The sequence below is a fragment of the Globicephala melas genome, chromosome 17 (assembly GCF_963455315.2).
Source record: "Globicephala melas chromosome 17, mGloMel1.2, whole genome shotgun sequence".
Lineage (NCBI taxonomy): Eukaryota > Metazoa > Chordata > Mammalia > Artiodactyla > Delphinidae > Globicephala > Globicephala melas.
In genome coordinates, this window is record NC_083330.1 from 9,997,202 (window position 1) to 10,021,251 (window position 24,050).

The 24,050-nt window shown below is 37.8% G+C and overlaps 1 long non-coding RNA gene and 1 pseudogene across 3 annotated transcripts in view; both read right to left on the reverse strand.

The window, feature by feature from the left end:
• Positions 1-24,050, reverse strand: part of LOC132593708 (uncharacterized) — a 395,759-nt gene that overhangs the window by 145,460 nt on the left and 226,249 nt on the right. The window lies entirely within an intron of this gene.
• On the reverse strand, positions 22,534-23,417 carry LOC115854901 (ubiquitin carboxyl-terminal hydrolase MINDY-1 pseudogene; annotated as a pseudogene).

A 24,050-nucleotide genomic window follows, 5' to 3' on the forward strand; every position in this document is an offset into this window, starting at 1 on the left:
TAACTGGGCTGTTTCTTCTCTCTCCCCCATCAATTTAGTGATTCTCTTTGCTGCCTATCTGCTGACTTTCCTCTAAACTTATAGAATTTATACATTTAAATGTTTTAATCATCTCCTCCATACTCACGACTCAAAAATTCTTATCTCCTGGACATCCTATCTTTTACTTTCCCTCCTGTCCCATTTCCCCAAATTATTATAAGCTCTTTAATCATTCATTCAAAACAAGAGTTGTTTATGCTTCTACTTTATACTAGGTATTCTGTTAGGCACTGAAGATAGAGAAGTGATTGAAAAAAATACCTGCTCTCATAGATTACGCATACTATTGAAGGAAATAGATAATAAACATAATAAAAAAGTAAAATATTGATATCATGAAAAATGAATGTTAAAGAAAACATATAAAGCAAAGAATGGGTATGTGAAATATCAGAGGTGGGCTGAAAAAAATTTCAAATAGATGTTGAATGTAGACTATGGGGGCAATGCAGAAGCTAAGAGACCAACTTAAAAAACAGTGCAATAATCCACGAGACAGACGATAATAGCATGGAGAAAAACTGTGACAGGGTTGCATTCCAGATCTATTTTGAAGATAGAATAGACATAATTTGTTGTTGCAGCAGATATGAGAGGAAGGAATCAAGATTGATACCAAAGTTTTAACACAAGTAACTGGAAGATTGTAGTCATTAACCAATATAGGTAAGTGAGGAAAGAAGTTGTAGGTATACAATTAAGAGAAAAATTCTAGATGGAGAATATGAATTTTGCTGTTGTAAACATAGAAATGGTATTTAAAAACCTGAGGGGAGAACTGCATCACTTTGGAAGTGAATATATAATCTATAATCAAATAGACTTGCAGCCATATATAGAAAACTCCACTCAATAATCCCAGAATACACATTCCTCTCACAAGTGCACATGGAAAATTCTCAAAAATAGAACATAAATTATGTCAGAAAATAGGCTTCAGTAAATTTAAAATAATTGAAATTATACAATGTCTTATGGCTATAAGAGAATAAACTTAAAATCAAAATCAGAAATAAATTTGGGAAATTCCCAAAGATGTGAAAATTAAACAACACCCTCCTAAATAATCAATGGGTCCAGGAAGAATCACACACACAAAATTATTAAATACTTTGAGATTAATTCAAAAAAGATGCATCATACAAGATCTTACCAGATGTAGGGAAAGCAGTGTTGAGAGGGAAATTTATAGCTATAAACGTCTATATTATAAAAGACAAACAAAATACACAAACTTTAAACTGGAATCACCAAGAAGATAGAGGACTTAAATAAATAAAATCAGAAATAAAGGAGGAGATACAAGTGATGCCACATAAATACAAAGGATCATAAGAGACTACTATGACCAGTTATATGCCGAAAAATTGAACAACCTAGAAGAAATGTATAAATCCCAAGAAAAAGAAAACCTACATAGACTGAATGATGAAGAAATAGAAAATCTGAACAGATTGACTAGGAGTAAGGAGACTGAATCAGCAATCACAAATCTCCCAACAAACAAAGTCCAGGACCAGATGGCTTACTGGTGAATTCTACCAAACACTTAAAGAGCTAACGCCAAATCCTTCCCAATCTCTTCCAAAAATTAGAAGAGGAAGGAACATTTCCAAACAAATTTTATGAGGTCAGCATTACCCTGATACAAAAACCAGATAAGGACACTACAAAGAAATAAATTATAGGCCAATATCCCTGAAGAGCATAGATGCAAAAGTACTTAACAAAATATTAGCAAAGAGAATTCAGCAACACATTAAAAGGATCATACATCATGATCAAGTTGAATTTATTCCAGGGATGCAAGGATGGTTCAACATCACAAATCAATCAATTTGATACATTATTTTAACAAAATGAAGGATAAAAATCATATGATTATATCTTAATGGATGCAGAAAAAGCATTTGGCAAAATTTAACATCCATTTATGATAAAAACTCTCAGTAAGGTGGGTATAGAGGGGATGTACCTCAATACAATAAAGGCCATATATGACAAGCCCACAGCTAATGTAATACTCAATGGTGAAAATCTGAAAGCTTTTCCTCTAAGGTCAGGAATAAGACAAGGATGCCCACTCTCACCACTTTTATTCAACAAGGTATTGGAAGTCCTAGCCAAAGCAATTAGGTAATAAAAAGAAATAACATGCATCCAAATTGAAAAGGAAAAAGTTAAACTGTCTATTTACAGGTGGAATAATATATTCTATATATATATAAGAAAACCCTAAAGACTCCACCAAAAAACTGTTAGAACTAATAAACAAATTTAGTAGAGTCAAAGAATACAGAAATCAATACACAAAAAATCAGTTGCATTTCTACACACTAATAATGAACTCTCAGAAAGAGAAATTAAGAAAACAATATCATTTACAATTGTATCAGAAAAAATAAGATAGCTGGAAATAAATTTAACCAAGGAGGTTAAAGACTTGTACGCTGAAATCTATAAAACAGTGGCTTAAAAAAATTGAAGAAGACACAAACAAATGGAAAGATATGCTCATGGATTGGAAGAACTAATATTGTTAAAATGTCCATACTACCCAAAGCAATCTACAGATTCAGTGCAATCCCTACCAAAATTTCAGTGGCATTTTTCACAGAAATAGAACAAGCAATCCTAACATTTGTATGGAACCACAAAAGACTCCAAATAGCCAAAACAATCTTGAGAAAGAAGAACAAAGCTAGAGATATCATGCTTCTTGATTCCAAAGTATATTAGAAAGCTAGAGTAATCAAAACAGTATGGTATTGGCATAAAAACAGACATAGCCCAACGGAACAGAATGGAGAGCCCAGAACTAAACCCATGCATATATGGTCAATTAATTTACGACAAAGGAGCAGATGATATCCAATGGGGAAAGAATTGTCTCTTCAATAAATGGTGTTGGAAGCATAGCTCTTCAAGAGATGGTGTTGGAAAAACTGGACAGCCATATGCAAAAGGATAAAACTGGACCACCATCCTATACCATACAGAAAAATTAGCTTAAAATAGACTAAAAACTTGGACATAAGAACTGAAACCACAAAACGCCTAGAAGAAAACAGGAGGTAAATTCCTTGACATTGGTCTTACTGATGATTTTTTGGATTTGATACCAAAAGTAAAGGCAACAAAGGCAAAAATAAACAAATGGGACTCTATCTTACTAAAAAGCTTCTACACTGCAAAGGAAACCATCCACAAAGTAAAAAGGCAACCTAGTGAATGGGAGAAAATATTTGCAAATCATGTTTGACAAGATGTTAATATCCAAAATATATGAATAACTCATACAACTCAATAGCAAAAAAAATCCAATTAAAAAATGGGCAGAGGAGCTGAATAGACATTTTTCCAAAGAAGACATACAGATGGCTAACAGGTACATGAAGAGGTGTTCAACATCCTTAGTCATGAGGTATCGATAAATGCAAATCAAACCCAAAATCACCTCACATTTGTTAGGATGGCTACTATCAAAAAGAGAAGAAATAACAATGTTTACAAGGATGTGGAGAAAAGGGAACACTTGTGAACTGATAGTGGGAATGTAAATTGGTGCAGCTACTATGGAAAACAGTATAAAGGTTCTGCAAAAAATTAAAAATAAATTTACTATATAATCCAGCGGTTTCACTTCTGGATATTTATCTGAAGGAAAAGAAAACACTAAGTCAAAAAGCTATGAGCACCCTTATGTTCATTGCATCATCAGCATTATTTACAATAGCCAAGACGTGGAAACAACCTATATGTCCATTGAAGATGAATGGATAAAGAAAATGTGATATAGATATAGGTAAAATGGAATATTATTCAGCCATTAAAAGAAGGAAATCCTGCCATTTGTGACAACATGGATGAAACTTGAGAGCATTATGCTAGGTGAAATAATTTAGGCAGAGAAAGACAAATGTCATGTGATCTCACTTGTAAGTGGAATCTAAACAAACAAAAAAAAGCAAAACAAAAAAAGAACTTATAGATAGAACAATTGATTGTTACCAGAGGTGGGGGATGGGCAATAGGCAAAATGGGTGAAGGCAATCCAAACCTGCAGACTTCCAGTTATCAAATAAGTCCTGGGGATATAATGTATAGCAAGGTAGCTCTAGTTAATAACACTGTATTGTATATTTGCAATATACAATATATCTCTTAAGATAATAAATCTTAAAAGTTCTCATCATCAGAAGAAAAAATTTGGAACTATGTGTGGTGATGGATATTAACTGAAACAATTGTGGTGACCATTTCACAATATATACATATATCAAATCATTACACTGTACTCCTGAAAGCAACATAATGTTATACGTCAATTATACCTCAATTTAAAAAAAATAACATGGCTGGGCTGAGTGTTGGCAACAGGAAAGAGAACTAATTCAATAGATATTTTATTGCTGGTATTTACAGGATTTGGCAATTGCTAACATACAGATTAACCCACTATCTGAAAGTAGATTGTTCCTATGAAAGCTTTCATAAGTCAAAATGGTGTAAAGCAAAGAAACAATTACCTTAGGACATGTCTTGCTAACAGATGCACAAAATAGATCAAGATAAAGCACAGATGCTCACAGACATAGTTCAAAGCTGTGGTGGCTTGGTGCTGAGATGCTGAGTGTAGCTCTTGGGGAAGGAGCTTGGGACCACTCTTGCTGCTGTGCTCCAATGCATGCTGCCTCTATAACGACTCATTGCAAAACAAATGATGAACACTATTTTCACTTTTTTTTATAAGAGGGAAGATCCTCTTCAGATTTCTTTTGTTTAGTGAAAACAGCAGGTCTTTCATTAAAGCGAGGTGGTGTAAAGTGAACATTCAACAAGTGGGGGATGCCAGTATAAATATTAACTATATATATTAATATAACTATATTAATATAAATAAATATTAAATATTAATAATAGTTATCCAATTACAATATATAAAGGTCTTTTCACAGTAAAAAAAAATTTTTAAAAAGAAAGATCTCAAATTACTAAGCTAACTTTCCACCCTAAAATACTGGAAAAAAGAACAAATTAAACCTAAAACAAGCAGAAGGGAAGAAATAATAAAGAAAAGAATGTAAATAATGAAATGGAGAGTAGAAAAGCAATAGAGAAAATCTATGAAATCAAATGTTGGTTCTTTGAAAAGATCAACAAAATTGACATGGCTGTAGCCGGACTAAACACAGGCATGAAAGATGGTACATTACTACTAACCTTAAAGAAATAAAAGGATTATAAAGGAAGACTATGAATAATTACAGGCTTAACTAATAATTATTAGTTAACTCTGATGAAATGAAAAAATTCCTGGAAAAAATTAATTGCTATAACTTACTCAAGAAGAAACAGGAAATCTGCATAGGGCTTTAACAAGTGAAGAGATTGAATTAATATTTTGGGGGTCCCTAAGACCACCCTAAGGATGGGTAATTCACTAGGAGGACTCACACACAGGATTCAGCATGTAATTGTATTCATGGCTATGATTTATGTTAGTGAAAGAGTACTAAGCATGATCAGCAAAGGGAAAAGGTGCATGTGGTGAAGGAGAAAAAAGGCACAAGCATCTAAGGGTCATCACTCACTAGAGTCACACAAGACATGCTTAATTTCCCCACCAAAGGGTTATGTAAATATGTGTGAAATGTTGTGACTCAGCATCCAAAGAGCTGGTCATAGAGACAGCCTCTGCCTGGTACAGACCAAAATTCTAGACTCCCAGAAGGAAGCAGGTGTTCGGCATAAACCATTGTTTGTACAAACAGGTAAAGCACAGTGGGTTACTCTTATCAATTCTGGGGATGGTGGGAATCCTCTCAAAATCTGAATTCCCAGACACCAGCCAACTGTAAGCTAAGCTTCCTAAGGATCTTGGGCCTGCTATGTTAACTTTTTTCTGTACTATTAGAAAATTTAAAACTCTCTACAAAGCAAAGCTAAGACCCAGTTTTTTCCACTGGTGAACTCTACCAAACATTTTTTAAAAAGGCGTTAATATCAAATTTTCACAAACTCTTCCAAAAAAGAAGAGAGAACACATCCCAAGTCATTATACAATATAAGGCCAGTATTACCCTGATATCAGAACCAGAAAAAAAAGCATCATAAGAATAGAAAACTACCAGCTAATTCTCTAGTGAATACATATGCAAAAATTCTTTAAAAATTCATTTTCTTATTTTTCACAGAAGTTGTATACTATAAAATCACTGAGAAACTGAACTGGGCCATTGCTCAATAAAGAAATATAGGGTTAGGCACTTGAGTGCCTCTGGTCACAATATATTCATCAACTGGTCAATAATAGCTTTGCTTTATGTGTATTTCTGCTTAAAGGCATCCTATTTAATATATATCGCTGATTCATTAACATTGAACTCATGGCCATTAGCACTATAACTCATGCCTGAACAAAGCGCATCTGATAAACGGTTTTCTATGTAAGGCACAGCACAGCCTCCCTGCACTTAGAAACACTAGTCAGGACTTCAGAACTAATGTCATGAACCTTTTTAAATACCAAAATCAACAACAGAAGGCACAAATATGTGGAAAATGGGACAGTTCTGGGGCCGTAAAAAGGGCCCTTTGTTTACAGTATGAGAGCTGAAACAAGAAAGCAGAATATCCCCTTTTCCAGCTTCAGCTGGGAATGTGTACATTGGGCAACTCAGATTCCTCATTGTTCTGCGCATGTCCGCAAGTGATCATGAAAGTGCCACCAATATTGACTTGGTGGCTACAAGTACATTTTACTGAGTAGGTGAATTCACAAATATGGGAGCTGCACAGGATGAGGATTGACTGTAGTAGCAAATAGTAGCTAGCAACGTGTAAAAAGGGTTATATGACATGACCAAGCAGGAGGTATCTCAGGAATGCAAGTTAGTTTAACATCCAAAAATCAATTAATATACTGGGGGTGCTCCAAGATGGCAGAGGAATAAGACGTGCAGATCACCTTCCTCCCCCAAAATACACCAGAAATACATCTACATGGGAACAACTCCTACAGAACACCTACTGAACGCTGGCAGAAGACCTCAGACCTCCCAAAAGGCAAGAAACTCCCCACGTACCTGGGTAGGGCAAGAGAAAAAAGAAAAAACAGAGACAAAAGGATAGGAACGGGACCTGCCCCTCTGGGAGGGAGCTGTGAAGGAGGAAAGGTTTCCACACACTAGGAAGCCCCTTCACTGGCAGAGACAGGGGGTGGGCAAGGGGGAAGCTTCAGAGCCACGGAGGAGAGCGCAGCAACAGGGGTGCGGAGGGCAAAGCGGAGAGATTCCCGCACAGAGGATTGGTGCCGACCAGCACTCACCAGCCCGAGAGGCTTGTCTGCTCACCCGCCAGGGCGGGCGGGGCTGGGAGCTGAGGCTCGGGCTTCGGTTGGAGCGCAGGGAGAGGACTGGGGTTGGCGGCGTGAACACAGCCTGCAGGGGGCTAGTGCACCACGGCTGGCCGGGAGGGAGTCCGGGGAAAAGGTTTGGACCTGCCGAAGAGGCAAGAGACTTTTTCTTCCCTCTTTGTTTCCTGGTGTGCGAGGAAAGGGGATTGAGAGCACCGCCTAAACAAGCTCCAGAGACAGGCGTGAGCCGCGGCTATCAGCAGGGACCCCAGAGACGGGCATGGGACGCTAAGGCTGCTGCTGCCGCCACCAAGGAGCCTGTATGCGAGCACAGGTCACTGTCCACACCTCCCCTCCTGGGAGCCTGTGCAGCCCGCCACTGCCAGGGTCCCGTGATCCGGGGACAACTTCCCCAGGAGAATGCACGGCGCGCCTCAGGCTGGTGCAACGTCACGCTGGCCTCTGCATTCCGTACCCCTCCCCGCAGCCTGAGTGAGCCAGAGTCCCTGAATCAGCCGCTCTTTTAACCCCGTCCTGTCTGGGCAGGAACAGACACCCTCAGGTGACCTACATGCAGAGGTGGGGCCAAATCCAAAACTGAACCCCAGGAGCTGTGCGAACAAAGAAGAGAAAGGGAAATCTCTCCCAACAGCCTCAGGAGCAGCGGAGTAAATCTCCACAATCTACTTGATGTACCCTGCAACGTGGAATACCTGTATAGACAACGAATCATCCCAAAATTGAGGTGGTGGACTTTGGGAGCAACTGTAGACTTGGGGTTTGCTGTATGCAACTGACTTGTTTCTGATTTTTAGGTTTATCTTAGGATAGTTTTTAGCAATTGATATCATTGGTGGATTTGTTTATTGGTTTGGTTGCTCTCTTTTCATTCCCTTAAAATTTTTATTATTTTAATAATTTTTTAATTTTAATTACTTTATTTATTTTATTATTTATTTCTTTTTCTTTCTTTTTTTCTCCCTTCTTCTGAGCCGTGTGGCTGACAGGGTCTTGGTGCTCTGGCCTGGTGTCAGGCCTGAGCCTCTGAGGTGGAAGAGACAAGTTCAGGACATTGGACCACCAGAGACCTCCCAGCCCCATGTAATATCAATCGGCGAGAGCTCTCCCAGAGATCTCTGTCTCAATGCTTAGACCCAGCTCCACTCAATGACCAGAAAGCTGCAGTGCTGGACACCCATGCCAAACAACTAGCAAGACAGGAACACCACCCCACCCATTAGCAGAGAGGCTGCCTAAAATCATACTAAGTTCACAGACACCCCAAAACACACCACTGGATGTGGCCCTACCCACAACAAAGACAAGATCCAGCCCCATCCACCAGACACAGGCACCAGTCCCCTCTACCAGGAAGCATACACAGTCTCTGAACCAACCTTACCCACTGGGGGCAGACACCAAAAACAACAGGAACTACGAACCTGCAGCCTGCAAAAAGGAGACCCCAAACACAGTAAGTTAAACAAAATGAGAAGACAGAGAAATATGCAGCAGATGAAGGAGCAAGATAAAAACCCACCAGACCAAACAAATGAAGAGGAAATAGGCAGTCTACCTGAAAAAGGATTCAGAGTAATGATAGTAAAGGTGATCCAAAATCTTGGAAATAGAATGGAGACAATACAAGAAACATTTAACAAGGAACTAGAAGAACTAAAGAGCAAACAAATAATGATGAACAACACAATAAATCAAATTAAAAATTCTCTAGAAGGAATCAATAGCAGAATAACTGAGGCAGAAGAATGGATAAGTGACCTGGAAGATAAAATAGTGGAAATGACTACCACAGAGCAGAATAAAGAAAAAAGAATGAAAAGAATTGAGGACAGTCTCAGAGACCTCTGGAACAACATTAGATGCACCACCATTCAAATTATAGGGGTCTCAGAAGAAGAAGAGAAAAAGAAAGGGACTGAGAAAATATTTGAAGAGATTATAGTTGAAAACTTCCCTAATATGGGAAAGGAAATAGTTAATCAAGTCCAGGAAGCACAGAGAGTCCCATACAGGATAAATCCAAGGAGAAACACACCAAGACACATATTAATCAAACTACCAAAAATTAAATACAAAGAAAAAATATTTTTCAAAGCAGCAAGGGAAAAACAACAAATAACACACAAGGGAATCCCCATAAGGTTAACAGCTGATCTTTCAGCAGAAACTCTGAAAGCCAGAAGGGAGTGGCAGGACATATTGAAAGTGATGAAAGGGAAAAACCTACAACCAAGATTACTCTACTCTGCAAGGATCTCATTCAGATTTGACAGGGAAATTAAAACCTTTACAGACAAGCAAAAACTGAGAGAGTTCAGCACCACCAAACCAGCTTTACAACAAATGCTAAAGGAATTTCTCTAGGCAGGAAACACAAAAGAAGGAAAAGACCTATAATAACAAACCCAAAACAATTAAGAAAATGGTAATAGGAACATACATATCGATAATTACCTTAAATGTAAATGGATTAAATGCTCCAACCAAAAGACATAGAATGGCTGAATGGATACAAAAACAAGACCCGTATATACGCTGTCTACAAGAGATCCACTTCAGACCTAGGGACACATACAGACTGAAAGTGAGTGGATGGAAAAGGATATTCCATGCAAATGGAAATTAAAGAAAACTGGAGTAACAATTCTCATATCAGACAAAGTAGACTTTAAAACAAAGACTATTACAAGAGACAAAGAAGGACACTACATAATGATCAAGGGATCAATCCAAGAAGAAGATATAACAATTGTAAATATTTATGCACCCAACAGAGGATAAACAAAATTGATAAGCCAGACTCATCAAGAAAAAAAGGGAGAAGACTCAAATCAACAGACTTAGAAATGAAAAAGGAAAAGTAACAACTGACACTGCAAAAATACAAAGGATCATGAGAGATTACTACAAGCAACTATATGCCAAGAAAATGGACAACCTGGAAGAAATGGACAAATTCTTAGAAAAGTATAGCCTTCCAAGACTGAACCAGGAAGAAATAGAAAATATAAACAGACCAATCACAAGCACTGAAATTGAAACTGTGATTTAAAATCTTCCAACAAACAAAAGCCCAGCACCAGATGGTTTCACAGGTGAATTCTATCAAACATTTAGAGGAGAGCCAACACCTATCCTTCTCAAACTCTTCTAAAATATAGCAGAGGGAAGAACACTCCCAAACTCATTCTATGTGGCCACCATCACCCTGATACAAAAACCAGACAAAGATGTCACAAAAAAAGAAAACTACAGGCCAATATCACTGAGGAACGTAGATGCAAAAATCCTCAACAAAATACTAGCAAACAGAATCCAACAGCACATTAAAAGGATCATATACAGCATGACCAAGTGGGGATTTTCCAAAGAATGCAATGATTCTTCAATATAAGCAAATCAATCAATGTGATACACCATATTAACAAATTGAAGGATAAAAACCATATGATCATCTCAATAGAGGCAGAAAAAGCTTTCGACAAAATTCAACACTCATTTTTGATAAAAACGCTCGAGAAAGTAGGCATAGAGGGAACTTACCTCAACATAATAAAGGCCATACATGACAAACCCACAGCCAACATCATTCTCAATGGTGAAAAACTGAAACCATTTTCACTAAGATCAGGAACAAGACAAGGTTGCCCACTCTTACCGCTGTTATTCAACATAGTTTTGTAAGTTTTAGCCAAAGCAATCAGAGAAGAAAAAGAAATAAAAGGAATCCAAATCAGAAAAGAAGAAGTAAAGCTGTCACTGTTTGCAGATGACATGATATTATACATAGAGAATCCTAAAGATGCTACCAGAAAACTACCAGAGCTAATCAATGAATTTGGTAAAGTAGCAGGATACAAAATTAATCACAGAATTCTCTTGCATTCCTATACACTAATGATGAAAAATCTGAAAGAGAAATTAAGGAAACGCTCCCATTTACCAATGCAACAAAAAGAATAAAATACCTAGGAATAAACCTACCTAAGGTGACAAAGGACCTGTATGCAGAAAATTATAAGACACTCATGAAAGAAATTAAAGATGATACAAACAGGTGGAGAGATATGCCATGTTCTCAGACTGGAAGAATCAACATTGTGAAAATGACTATACTACCCAAAGCAATCTGCAGATTCAGTGCAATCCCTATCAAACTACAAATGGCATTTTTCACAGAACTAGAATAAAAAAGTTCACTCTTTGTATGGAAACACAAAAGACCCCAAATAGCCAGAGCAATCTTGAGAAAGAAAAACAGATCTAGAGGAATCAGGCTCCCTGACTTCAGACTTTACTACAAAGCTACAGTAATCAAGACAGTATGGTACTGGCACAAAAACAGAAAGATAGATCAATGGTACCCACAGATAAACCCACGCACATATGGTCACCTTATCTTTGATAGAGGAGGCAACAATATACAATGGAGAAAAGACAGCCTCTTCAATAAGGGGTTCTGGGAAAACTGGATAGCTATATGTAAAAGAATGAAATTAGAACACTTCCTAACACCATACACAATAATAAGCTCAAAATGGATTAAAGACTTAAACGTAAGACCAGACACTATAAAACTTTTAGAGGAAAACATAGGCAGAACACTCTATGACATACATCACAGCAAGATCCTTTTCAACTCACCTCCTAGAGAAATGGAAATAAAGACAAAAATAAACCAATGGGACCTAATGAAACTTCAAAGCTTTTGCACAGCAAAGGAAACCATAAACAAGATGAAAAGACAACTGTCAGAATGGGAGAAAATATTTGCTAACGAAGCAACTGACAAAAGATTAATCTCCAAAATATACAAGCAGCTCATGCAGCTCAATATCAAATAAACAAACAACCCAATCCAAAAATGGGAAGAAGACCCCAAATAGACATTTCTCCAAAGAAGATATATAGATTGCCAACAAACACATGAAAGGATGCTCAACATCACTAATCATTAGAGAAATGCAAATCAAAACTACAATGAGATATCACCTCACACCAGTCAGAATGGCCATCATCAAAAAATCTACAAACAATAAATGCTGGAGAGGGTGTGGAGAAAAGGGAACCCTCTTGCACTGTTGGTGGGAATGTAAATTGATACAGCCACTATGGAGAACAGTATGGAGGTTCCTTAAAAAGCTAAAAATAGAACTACTGTATGACCCAGGAACCCCACTACTGGGCGTATACCCTAAGAAAACCATAATTCAAAAGGAGACATGTACCACAATGTTTATTGCAGCTCTATTTACAGTAGCCAGGACATGGAAGCAACCTAAGTGTCCATCGACAGATGAACGAATAAAGAAGATGTGGCACATATATACAATGGAATATTACTCAGCCATAAAAAGAACGAAATTGAGTCATTTGTTGAGACGTGGATGGATTTAGAGACTGTCATACAGAGTGAAGTAAGTCAGAAAGAGAAAAACAAATATCATATATTAAAGCATGTATGTGGAACCTAGAAAAATGGTACTGATGAACCGGTTTGCAGGGCAGAAGTTGAGACACAGTTGTAGAGAACAAACGTATGGACACCAAGGCAGGAAAACCCTGGTGGGTTGGGGATGGTGGTGTGCTGAATTGGGCAATTGGGATTGACATGTATACATTGATGCGTATAAAATTGATGGCTAATAAGAACCTGCAGTATAAAAAAACAAAGAAAACAACTAATACTAAACTTTCTTTGGGTTATTTGTATGGAAATATGTTAATATAAATGTTTCAGACATTACATGAAATTTCTAAAAATCTTATATGTTCTGGTATAATGTTATAAGTCATAATTCTATATGACTTATATGACTATATTTATAACTCAATAATAAAAAGATACAATTTCAAAATGGGCAAAGGATCTGAATAGATATTTTTCCAAAGAAGATATACAAATGACCGATAAACACAATAAAAATTGTTCAACACTGTTAGTAGAGAAATACAGATTAAGGTCACAGTGAGATACCACTTCATACACACCAAGATGGCTAAATTTTTTTTAAAGGCAGATTGTAGCAGATATTGGCAAGGGTGAATATTGGAACCCTCATACACTGCTGGTTGGAATGTATAATGGTGCATTCAACTTTGGGAAACAGGCTAGCAGTTCCTGAAAATGTTTCTCTAAACATAGAGTTACCATATGACTTAGCATTTCAACTCCTAGGTATATACCAAGAAAAATGAAAACATACGTCCAGCAAAAACTTGTACACAAATGTTCATAACATTATGAAGTCCCAATTATTCATGACAGCCAAAAAGTGGAAACAATCTAAATGTCTACCAACTGATGAATAGATAAATAAATGTGGCATATCCATACAATAGAATATTATTTGGCAGTAAAAATGACTGAAATACTGATTCATGCTACAGGATGGATGAACATTGAAAACCTCATATTAAGTGAAGGAAGTCAGTCACAAAAAGCCATTTATGTGAAATGTTATATAATCCCCATTTATGTGAAATGTCCAGAATACACAAATCTGGAGATAGAGAGAGGGCAGTGGCTATATAGGATTGAGGTATTGAGGAGAAATGAGAAGTTACTACCAAAAAGTACAGGTGTTGTTTGTCTATTTCTTAGGAGGGATGAAAATATTCTAAAATTAATTTTAGTAATGGTTGCAAATCTCTGTGACTATACTAAAAAGTATTGTATTGTATACCTTAAATGGGCTAAATGTATCCAGTATAAATTGTCTTGAAAACACAGCTATATTATTAAAATCAAGTACTTCCTTGTATCTGTCCATGTCAAAGTCTCACCATACCTAGCTAGCATGCCATCACCTAGTGCATGCTCTAATCACTCCTATGTAGGTTATGACAATAATCTACTATAGAAGCTGTTTCCAGTTTCTATGAGCCATCTGTTGCAATAGATTTTTATTAAAATACTATTTTCATTAAATCACTCCCTTGCCCACTATCAGTAATTCTCTAATCGCTCCATTCATCCATTTAAGGCCCATCATCAACCGGGCTATGTTACCCATTGTGTTAGGCAGAACAGCCTCTCAAAGAAGCCCATATCCTAGCGATATCCTAATTCCTCCAACCTTCAAATATGTTGGTTAACATGGCTAAAGAGACTGTGCAGATGTGATTAAATTAAAGTCCTGGAGATGGAGAGATTATCTGGGATTATCCTGTTGGGTCCAATGTAATCACAAGCTAAGTGAAACAGGCAAACAGGAGACTTATGAGCCCAAGAAAAGATGCAACAAAGGAAGAGTGATGTGGACCACAGTCTAAGGAATGTGGGCAGCCTCTAGAAACTAGAAGTGGCAAGGAAAAGGATTGTCCCCCTAAAGCCTTAAGGAATGCAACCCCACTGGCCCATTTATTACTCTGACATCCAGAGGATAATAAATTTGTGTTGTTTTAAGCCACTAACTTTAGGGCGATTTGTCATAACTGTGATAGGAAACCAATACCCCCATGCAGCAATCTTACTATGATTCTCTGCTTTTCTCACATCACAGATTTGAATAATCCTTTTTCACTTGTCTGGAGATTCCATTCTTCTCACTGCCAACACAGCAAGGACAACTTGAATACGAATATCCTCAAGACATTTCCTTCCACTAATCCCACCTCTATGACTTTAATTCTGACTAGAGCTTTCTTCAGAATAAATGGGTGCCATCTACAAATGACGAGCACATGCATTACCCAGGGGCGATCATGAGTTTAAGTTGTACATGGAAGGCACTTAGCACATTGCAAGGAAACAGTGGTGTGCTGGTGAACCAATTCAAAAAAACAAAAGCTCTGATGTATGTTGTTTGCCTATTAAATACTCCCAACAAGACTGATTTCAATCAACATGTTGTACACCTTAAACTTACACAATGTTATATGTCAATTATATCTCAATAAAGCTGGGGGAAAACTGGTTAACTGTGAGTTTAGGGGCAACTCTGAGTTCATTTGCCCTTTATAATGGGCAAATCAAGCACAGTAAGAGGAAGTCCCACAACAACCAAGATTGTCTTGAGAGTGACATCCACCCAAATGGATACATTTTCTGTAGGTCTTCAGGAAGAATTAAAAGACAGTTACTTGGGCTTCCCTGGTGGCGCAGTGGTTGAGAGTCTGCCTGCCGATGCAGGGGACACGGGTTTGTGCCCCGGTCCGGGAAGATCCCACATGCCGCGGAGCGGCTGGGCCCGTGAGCCATGGCCTCTGGGCCTGCACGTCTGGAGCCTGTGCTCCGCAACGGGAGAGGCTGCAGCAGTGAGAAGCCCGCGTACCGCAAAAAAAAAAAAAAAAAAAAAAAAGACAGTAACTTTAAGTGTGTAGCACTGGAGCAATATTTGACTCATGGTTGAAATAATATTGACACATGTAGAAATCATTGAATTGTTTCCTTATTTGTCTAGTTTATTGGATGGTTTTAGAAAATGAAACAGTGTGGTTTCCTCTAGCCACAGTTATATATCTTAAGTTTTTGGTTCCTAGTATTTGGATATCATTTTTATAATGTTATTTTTTATGACATTGTTTTTCTGCAAAACATTAGGATTTTTATCGGATTTTTCCTTTACCTTCAGAAAAATGTTGATTTTTTTTTTTGTTCTTCCATTAAATGCCAGCGCAATTTAAAAATCTTTCTATGTCCTCAGAGCAATTCACCACAGTTTTAGATTTTATGAACTAGAATTTGCTATACAGTCATCTCTTTTTTACTAGTTTTGACTTAATCCCTTGGAATTGTTTTCTTTTTTAATATTGTGGATGATTTAGGACACTAAAATAAAATAACTAAAGTAATTGCACAATTTGCTCAAATAGAGATTGGTATGTGGCTGTGAGAGTTAAGGGGAATTAAAAAAGAAAAGAATAAATCTATAGTAACAATAAATACATACAATAATTCAGACACATTATCCAAATAAAAAGTGTATGCCTTAGACATAAGTTTTTCACTTTAGGTACTGAAAAACTGAGGGACGCAATGTATTGAAGGTATGATAAGTTTTGTACAATTAGTACACCTTCAAAGTGCACTGCAACTCACATGGAAAAGGCAATCGGGATGGGTGCCTAATTAATTAAACAAGAGAAAAAACATACAATCACTTATAAAATTATTATGATACCCTATTATAAATAATTTTTACCCAATAGCTATAAACCTCATTGATGCATCATGTAGTAACAGTAATATATATTTTTTTGCTAGTAGAGAATTTGTTTAAAAGATAAGGTGAGCAGATTCACTGAGGCTACAAAGATGGGAAAAAAAGAGAAAATTAGGAGCAGATACAGGGTTACACTAAATTTGCCTATAAATCTGAACTGGTAAAATAATTGTCTTGAACATAGACTTCTGAATATCACTGGCTACTTTTTATGCCCCTGTTTGGCTACAACAACTTTCAGTATCAGCTGTATCCCAATAATTCCCAGAGCAATAACTAAGCTTGGAATAACCCCATGATATAGAGGCATGTCTACCCAATTGCCTATGGGACACTGCTACTCAGATTCCCAAAGGGACTTTAGATTCAGTAGGGACAAAACTAACTTTTTAATCTCTTCTCTGCCCTGCTTGACCAGATTTTCTCCTTGTTCTGCGTTCTCTCTCTTGGAATCTCAAGCCAGCATTGACCCATCTGTGCAAGGTGGAGACACAGAGGCCATCTTGCATTCCTCCTTTTCCCTCACTCCTCTATCCACCCTGTCATGAAATTATGACAATTCTGCTTTTAATACATCTCACTGGTCTGCCTACCTTCATATCCTATGGGCCACTGGCTTCTAACTCAACTACCTGCTCTCCTTTGCACCGGTCCTCATTTTATTTTGCATATTCCCCGTTGGGCTATTCCCTACAGGTAATCTTTCATGCATGTTTTCTCCTCCTATGTTTTCTTTAATGTTTTCTCCTCCTATCTGTTGATAAAGACCACATCCCTTTGCACAGAAAGCTACTTGTAATCGGCTCTGACATCCCCTCTCTCCAAGGCTCTCATGGAACCTACACACCAATGTCAGGGAACTCTGCTTGCCTTTCTCAGATCAGTAATGCATCTGAGGCTTTGTCAAAGTCATTTTTCTTTTCCAGAAGACCCTTTACCTCTTTTCTCTCTGATGAATTTCTAGCCATCAAACAAATCTCAACCAGCACTTCCTCTGGGGAAACCTCCCTAAGGCTTCCAGTCTGAGTTCATCTTTACATATGCACAAGTGCAATGCACTGACGACACTGGGTTGTAATTTCCTGTTCCCCGTGAGCCACATGAGGGCACAGGCTATGTCTTCTCCCTTCCCCCCAGGAACCCTTGCTGCCACAGAGGTTCTAGCATGAGGCAAAGGTTTAATATTCATTGAGAGAATGAAATGTTTGCCAGAGTCAGATTTTGAAGGGCTTTGAATATAACCTGAAGGGGTTTTGTTCTATAGGCGCGGCTCTGAAGCACAGGCGGACAATAATCAAACCCATGTGTTAGAGAGAAAACTTGGGGAGAGAAATGGATAGGCTGAGGATAGAGGGTGGGGTATAAATACATGAAGATGTATTTGTGGTAGGGTTTGCAGAAACGTCTGGAGACACAATTATGGATTTATTGGGGTATTAGGTTGAAGAATGGGGATATAACGTATGTAATGTTTTATGTCTAGGCTGAATTACATTCTAAATGTACAGTAAGGAAAAAAATAAAAACTATTAATCTGCTTCATATCCATGACATATTCTACCCAGTACTGCAATTCTGATAACAGATATTCGGCAGAAAAGCATGTTTACCACACTTAATGTTAATTAAACAGATAAGGGGCTTATGCATTTATTCCAAAAATATTTCTAGTTTCTTGTAATACGCTAATATGAGTGGATCAATCATAAATTTACAAAAACCAAGTTGTACTTGTTTATATTTAACTCCAGGAGCAATATATTCCACGGTGTATTTGACACTGTAAATGAAAATTTTCTAAAATTCTTCTACGTAGGGCCTTATGACAGTCACATGATATTCCAGGAGTTGGTGGAACTGTCCATGAAGATGAAGAATAAATATTGCAAAATATGTTTTTCCTCTAAATTGGTGAAAGAAAATCACCAAATTTTCTATAATGAATCATCGTATTAATGTCCAGTATTTCTGCAAGAATGTTTTTAACCTCATCTCAAATTTTCTTAGATATGAGTTGTAAGAATTTAATCTAAATTAAATTCTGCTCTAAAGATGAAATCTCAACAAATGCCAGATAATCCCATGGTGTTTTCCAACATTTTATAACACAACCAAATTAAAATACCATCTGGTACTGTTTTAGAGAATGAAAACTTTTCTGAAATAGTAAGGCCACAGGTATGGCTCATACTTCCTTTAGGAAATGGATGAAAATACAGTAAATGTTGAGCAAAGGCAATAAAAATTTTGTTGCCTCACGATATCCAAGTTATCTGTCAGAACATATTTAAAATCCGTAAGATTTTTTTCTGTGAAGTAAGTATAATTAGATGTTTTATCTACTTCACACATGTAACATAAAAGAATGAAACTTTCATAAAATTCTAAACTTAAGATGGAATTATTATTATCACCATTATCTTCATTTAGGAGAAAAATAGACTGTGGTGAGGAAGGAAAGGTTAAGATAACACATTAAAGATGAAATATGGCAAAAGAGAAATAATTCTCCTAAATTATAAAACCTGTGAGTAAATATACAAGGAACAGGGTAACTGAATTTCAAGGGGTCAGCACTGAATGTATTTTACTTCATGAAGAGTAGTTTATGACAATCAATATTGCCACTCATTTTTGATGATCTTTTGTGTCCTCTGTGCCTCACATTAAATGCATCAACATGTTTGATTTTTAATTTAGCCTTGTTAAAGTAATTTAGTTCAACCTTCACTGAGGAAATGCTGTTATTTGCAATGACAGTGAATGCTATTTGGCCTCTTAGGGCAAATGGGACTGTCAGCCTCATTGTCAAGTTATGAGTTGACATAGTTAAGGAGCCAGTGAAGAGGGAGAGCGGTGGGTTCCAGCTTCTAATGGCATTGGTGGTGGGGCAGGGGAGACAATGCTTTTTAGTTAGTTTTTGTGGTTGTGTCTTTTATTTATTTATTTTGTGTGTGTGTGTGTGTGTGTGTGGTACACGGGCCCCTCACCACTGTGGCCTCTCCCGTTGCGGAGCACAGGCTCCGGACGCGCATGCTCAGCGGCCATGGCTCACGGGCCCAGCCGCTCCGCGGCATGTGGGATCTTCCCGGACCGGGGCACGAACCCGCGTCCCCTGCATCGGCAGGGGGACTCTCAATCACTGTGCCACCAGGGAAGCCCTGGTTGTGTCTTTTAATTCATTATCTGTTTTTTATTCTGTGAACGCTTCCATTCTTCTCATCCTTTAGGGTCAAAATCTCAGTCATTTTGATACTCCTAACTTCCATACCACCCATCCCAAATCATGTTAATCCATATTTTATGTCTCACCTTAATTCAAACTATTCCCATTTTATAAACTGTGTAGTTTTGATAACATCATAATTGATCCCTCACCTTTAGTACCTCTGTAAGCAAAGCCACCAAAGAGACTACTGCAATGTTAATCTTTTAAAAATTTCATTTCCAGTCATGTCTCCCCCCCCATATTTTTTTATATGACCTACAAACTGAGGTCTAAAATTCTTTGCCTAGTACTCATTCTTTTCATAATTTTGCCAAGCTTTACAGTCTCCCTACCATGATCAACAGTCTCTTTACCCAGGCATGTCTCTCCCTTTCTCTTCATGCGACCCCTTTACCCAGAATGTCCTCTCTATTCATTCCAGCTCTCTGCGCCCAGCCTTCTTCAGGATACATCTCCAAGACCAGTTCCCCATTTCCATTTATCCTGGTCATTTCATTCATTTCGTCTGAAACCCAATGGTAGTTCTGTTTTTCTACCAATAGTTTGGTCCCTGCATATACTTCCTTGAATTATTCATTGTGTCTTGAGCTGTTTGACAGCAGGGGTTTTACTTTCTCCTAATCTATGTTCAATGAGCATATAAAACTTGTACAGTCAGAAAAAATACTTCAAGAAAAGGTAGAATGAACAATAATCATCTATTTTTCCTGGGAGAGTTAGGTTTATAAAGAAACAAAGCACGTCATATTCAAACTCATTCATTAGATCACTGTTGTATTATTCATTATTCTTTTTTTCCCCTCACAAATCGATAAGAGAAGGGAAGAAAATAAATCTCTTTCAGACCATTATATTTTCACCTTATGTAGTTATCCACACAGAATGAAATCATTGCCCATAACAGGAAGTGAAGGTAGAGATGATTATTATATTTTCTTTCTGAGTGTGTTCCACATATGTATTTTAACAAACACTCTGAAAAGAAAAACCCTCATATTAGAGAATTCTGAAAGTGCTTTAATTTATAATTTACCTATATTTGTATTTTCTTCAAAGAATTTGCTCCATTTAAAAATATTTAATTAGCACTCCTTTGACCTCTGAGTTTTTCTACCTAAAGTTATTTAGAGATCTTCAGAATGTGTGTATGTTTGTGTGTGTGTTATGTGCATGGGCATAATACAGGAATATTGAATAATCCTTGCCAAATTGAGACTATTTTAATTCTACTTTTTTAAAAGAAAACAAGTCATATTTTGACAAGTTCCTCCTCAGTTACAATGCTGAAGATATGGCATGTTGACTCAATTAAAACAAAATTGGTTGAAGATATATATATGTTTACATATTTAATATTTAATGTATTAAAATATATTAGTCTGAGCTGAAATCTCAAGTCATACAGATCTATTCATTTCAAAACACTTACAAACCTGTAGTTTGCTGAAAATTCCAAATGGGCAATTCTGAACGAGAGTCCATTTTTACACGTAAAATTTCAGTATATTTTCCAAAATTCTAAAATAAAATTGCTACTGGGGCAAATGGTTACAACATTTTATCTTATGTAAGACATATTAGGACATTAAAAAATTCTTAGTTCTAAGATGAAAAATCAAATCTCTGTGATTTTTGAATGCCAAAGTTTAATGTATTTTACTATCGATACCATAGGAAATTCAATATTCTTTATATGAGTGAGAAGAAGCAAATCATCATCAATAAACTTGTATTCATCTGTAACATCCTTGATTAACAAAATCTGGGGTTGTTTACCATTTTTGTAATGCTAGAATTATTCTAGGAATAGTGCTACTTAGGTTCAATATTAATTCTAAAAGCATTAATTTGATTACTTTCTTAGGCACAATAATAAAAAAGACATATAAGAAATTGGAGTTGTGTTCATTTAGCAGTTATTAATTACAGCCCCTATAATTTAATATATAGTAATATTGGGTGGTAGTTCTAAACCATCTCTTACTGAAAGCATATTGTCAGGGTTCCTGAATAAATAGGCATGATGGAAAGGGAGTCCCCATGGCAGAAATTAAGAAATAAAGAACAGGAAGGATTAACCTCCAGCCTCCCGTGCTTTTATCTTTAGCATGCCTCAAAACCAAAGAGAGAATGCCTAACCATTAAAAAAAGATTAAAGGTGTTAATTAGACTAAGAAATAGAAACCTATCACCCTTATGTCAGGCAGACCAGACTAAATCTTCTCATGGATTAAAACACACACACACACACACACACACACACACACACACACACACACAAGTATCTGGTCTCTGAAATTTTGTTGATGATAGTCTCAAGTGTATCTTTGTGAACACTTTTGTTGAAACTGATTAAATTTTGAACATTTTTATAGACAGTCATTACCACTATTACTATCGAAATTGTTTTTAACATTCAATACTAAAATATAACCAACAGGATCTAGGAAGAGTAACCAAACTTCATAATAATGAAATTCAAAATTGCCAATTTTTACATCTCCTTCAATCGAAGCCATGACGAAGTTAGCATCAGATTATGTAGAGATTCTTTCATTGTTCTTTCAGGAGGAACGCATCTCAGGAGTTGAGCTGGGGAAGCAAGCAAACTAGCCACAGGCTTTGAAAGAGGAAGCTTAGCACTGGGTGGGGCTACAGGTGACTCTAGCTGCAGCTCTGGCTCTCCAGCTGCAGGTCCAGAGGTGGCTCCTCCCCCACTACGCCCACAGCGTTAGGTCCTGCGTTGCTACAGGCTGGACCACTTGTTGCTCTTGGTACTTCTCTCGCTGAAGTTGCCGGGCCAGTGCCAAGTCGTTGAGACCCAGTGCGCTTGGTGGCTACTGCTGCAGCTGCAGGGACAAGGGGATCAGGTAATCCTGGTCCACCTGATGCTGTTTTCTAGGGAGCCATCCCACCTTCTGCTCCGCGGTCCTTCCGCAGGGGATGACTTAGGGGTCATCAGAAGCAGTTGTCTTCATCCACATCGTTCGTGCTCTCCCACCCCATTTGCTCCTCCCAAAGAAAGTGCTGGTTGGTGACAAGTAGGTGCACGTGACTCGTGTGTTTAATCATGGTATTAAAATGGTTGTTTTGGGAAAAGATGCTAAGTCTGCTTTTGCTGGCAGCTGCCGTTAGCTCACACAGACCGTGGCGGTCAGCTGGCCGCTGTCATGTCCACGGACTGCTCTGACATTGGGCTTTCTGTCACGAGGTTGTTGTCGCTGGACTGCCTGCAGGTGGTGACCATCTCTGCCGGCTGGGTGTAACTCAGTTTCCCAACTGCGCTCACGGCCTCAGGACTCTGTGGATTAACGAGCCAGCCATGCGACAGAGGTACACTGAATAGGTCAGATATGGCACTCAGATGGAATACTCAAGGTCAGAGACACCTGTGAAATTGCACATGGACACCCAGACTCTGCCCAGCTTGGGCGGAACGTGGCACCGCCCACATTCTTCTGAAAATGAAGCTGAAGTCGCTCTGGCTTCTGGGGCGGGATGGACAGGAGGCAGTCTCCAAGCTGGGCCACCAGCCATCGAATGTGACCACTTCCTCCCAAGGGAGCAGTGCGCGCACGCGCGTACACACACACACGCACATGCACACACACGCGCACGCACACACATGCACACGCACACACACGCGCGCGCACACACACGCACACACACACATGTGTATATGCATAGATATGGCCTGTATATGTGGCATCTTTACATAAAATTGTTACCTGGGTCTTGTATTGGCTCTTACTGTGTGCTCAAAGTGGGCCTTTAAAGTAATGTTTTCAATATTCCTTTTAGCAACTGTCTAAAAAATGGGTAAATGCTGTAATTTTTTTTTTTTTTTGGATATGCTGGGCGGCTGGCAGGACCCTTGTTCCCTGGCCAGGGATTGAACCTAGGCAGTGAGAGTGGAGTCCTAACCACTGGACAACCAGGGAATTCCCCTAAATGCTATTATTTCATATAACTCATTTTTATTTCTAGCTTCATCTTCTTTTATATTACCTTTAAGGTATGATGCAATGAAACTATTTAACATTTGAGAGAGAGAAAGAGAGTAGAGAACATCTTTACGTAAGAGAACCTGAAATATGTGTGTGTAAACGTGTGTGTGTACACAAATACACACATACATCCACACACGCTAACATGTAGTAGGCCCAGATGTTCATCACCGTGCTATTTATAGTAACAAAAGTATAGAAACAAACCAGATATTCAATAATAGGGT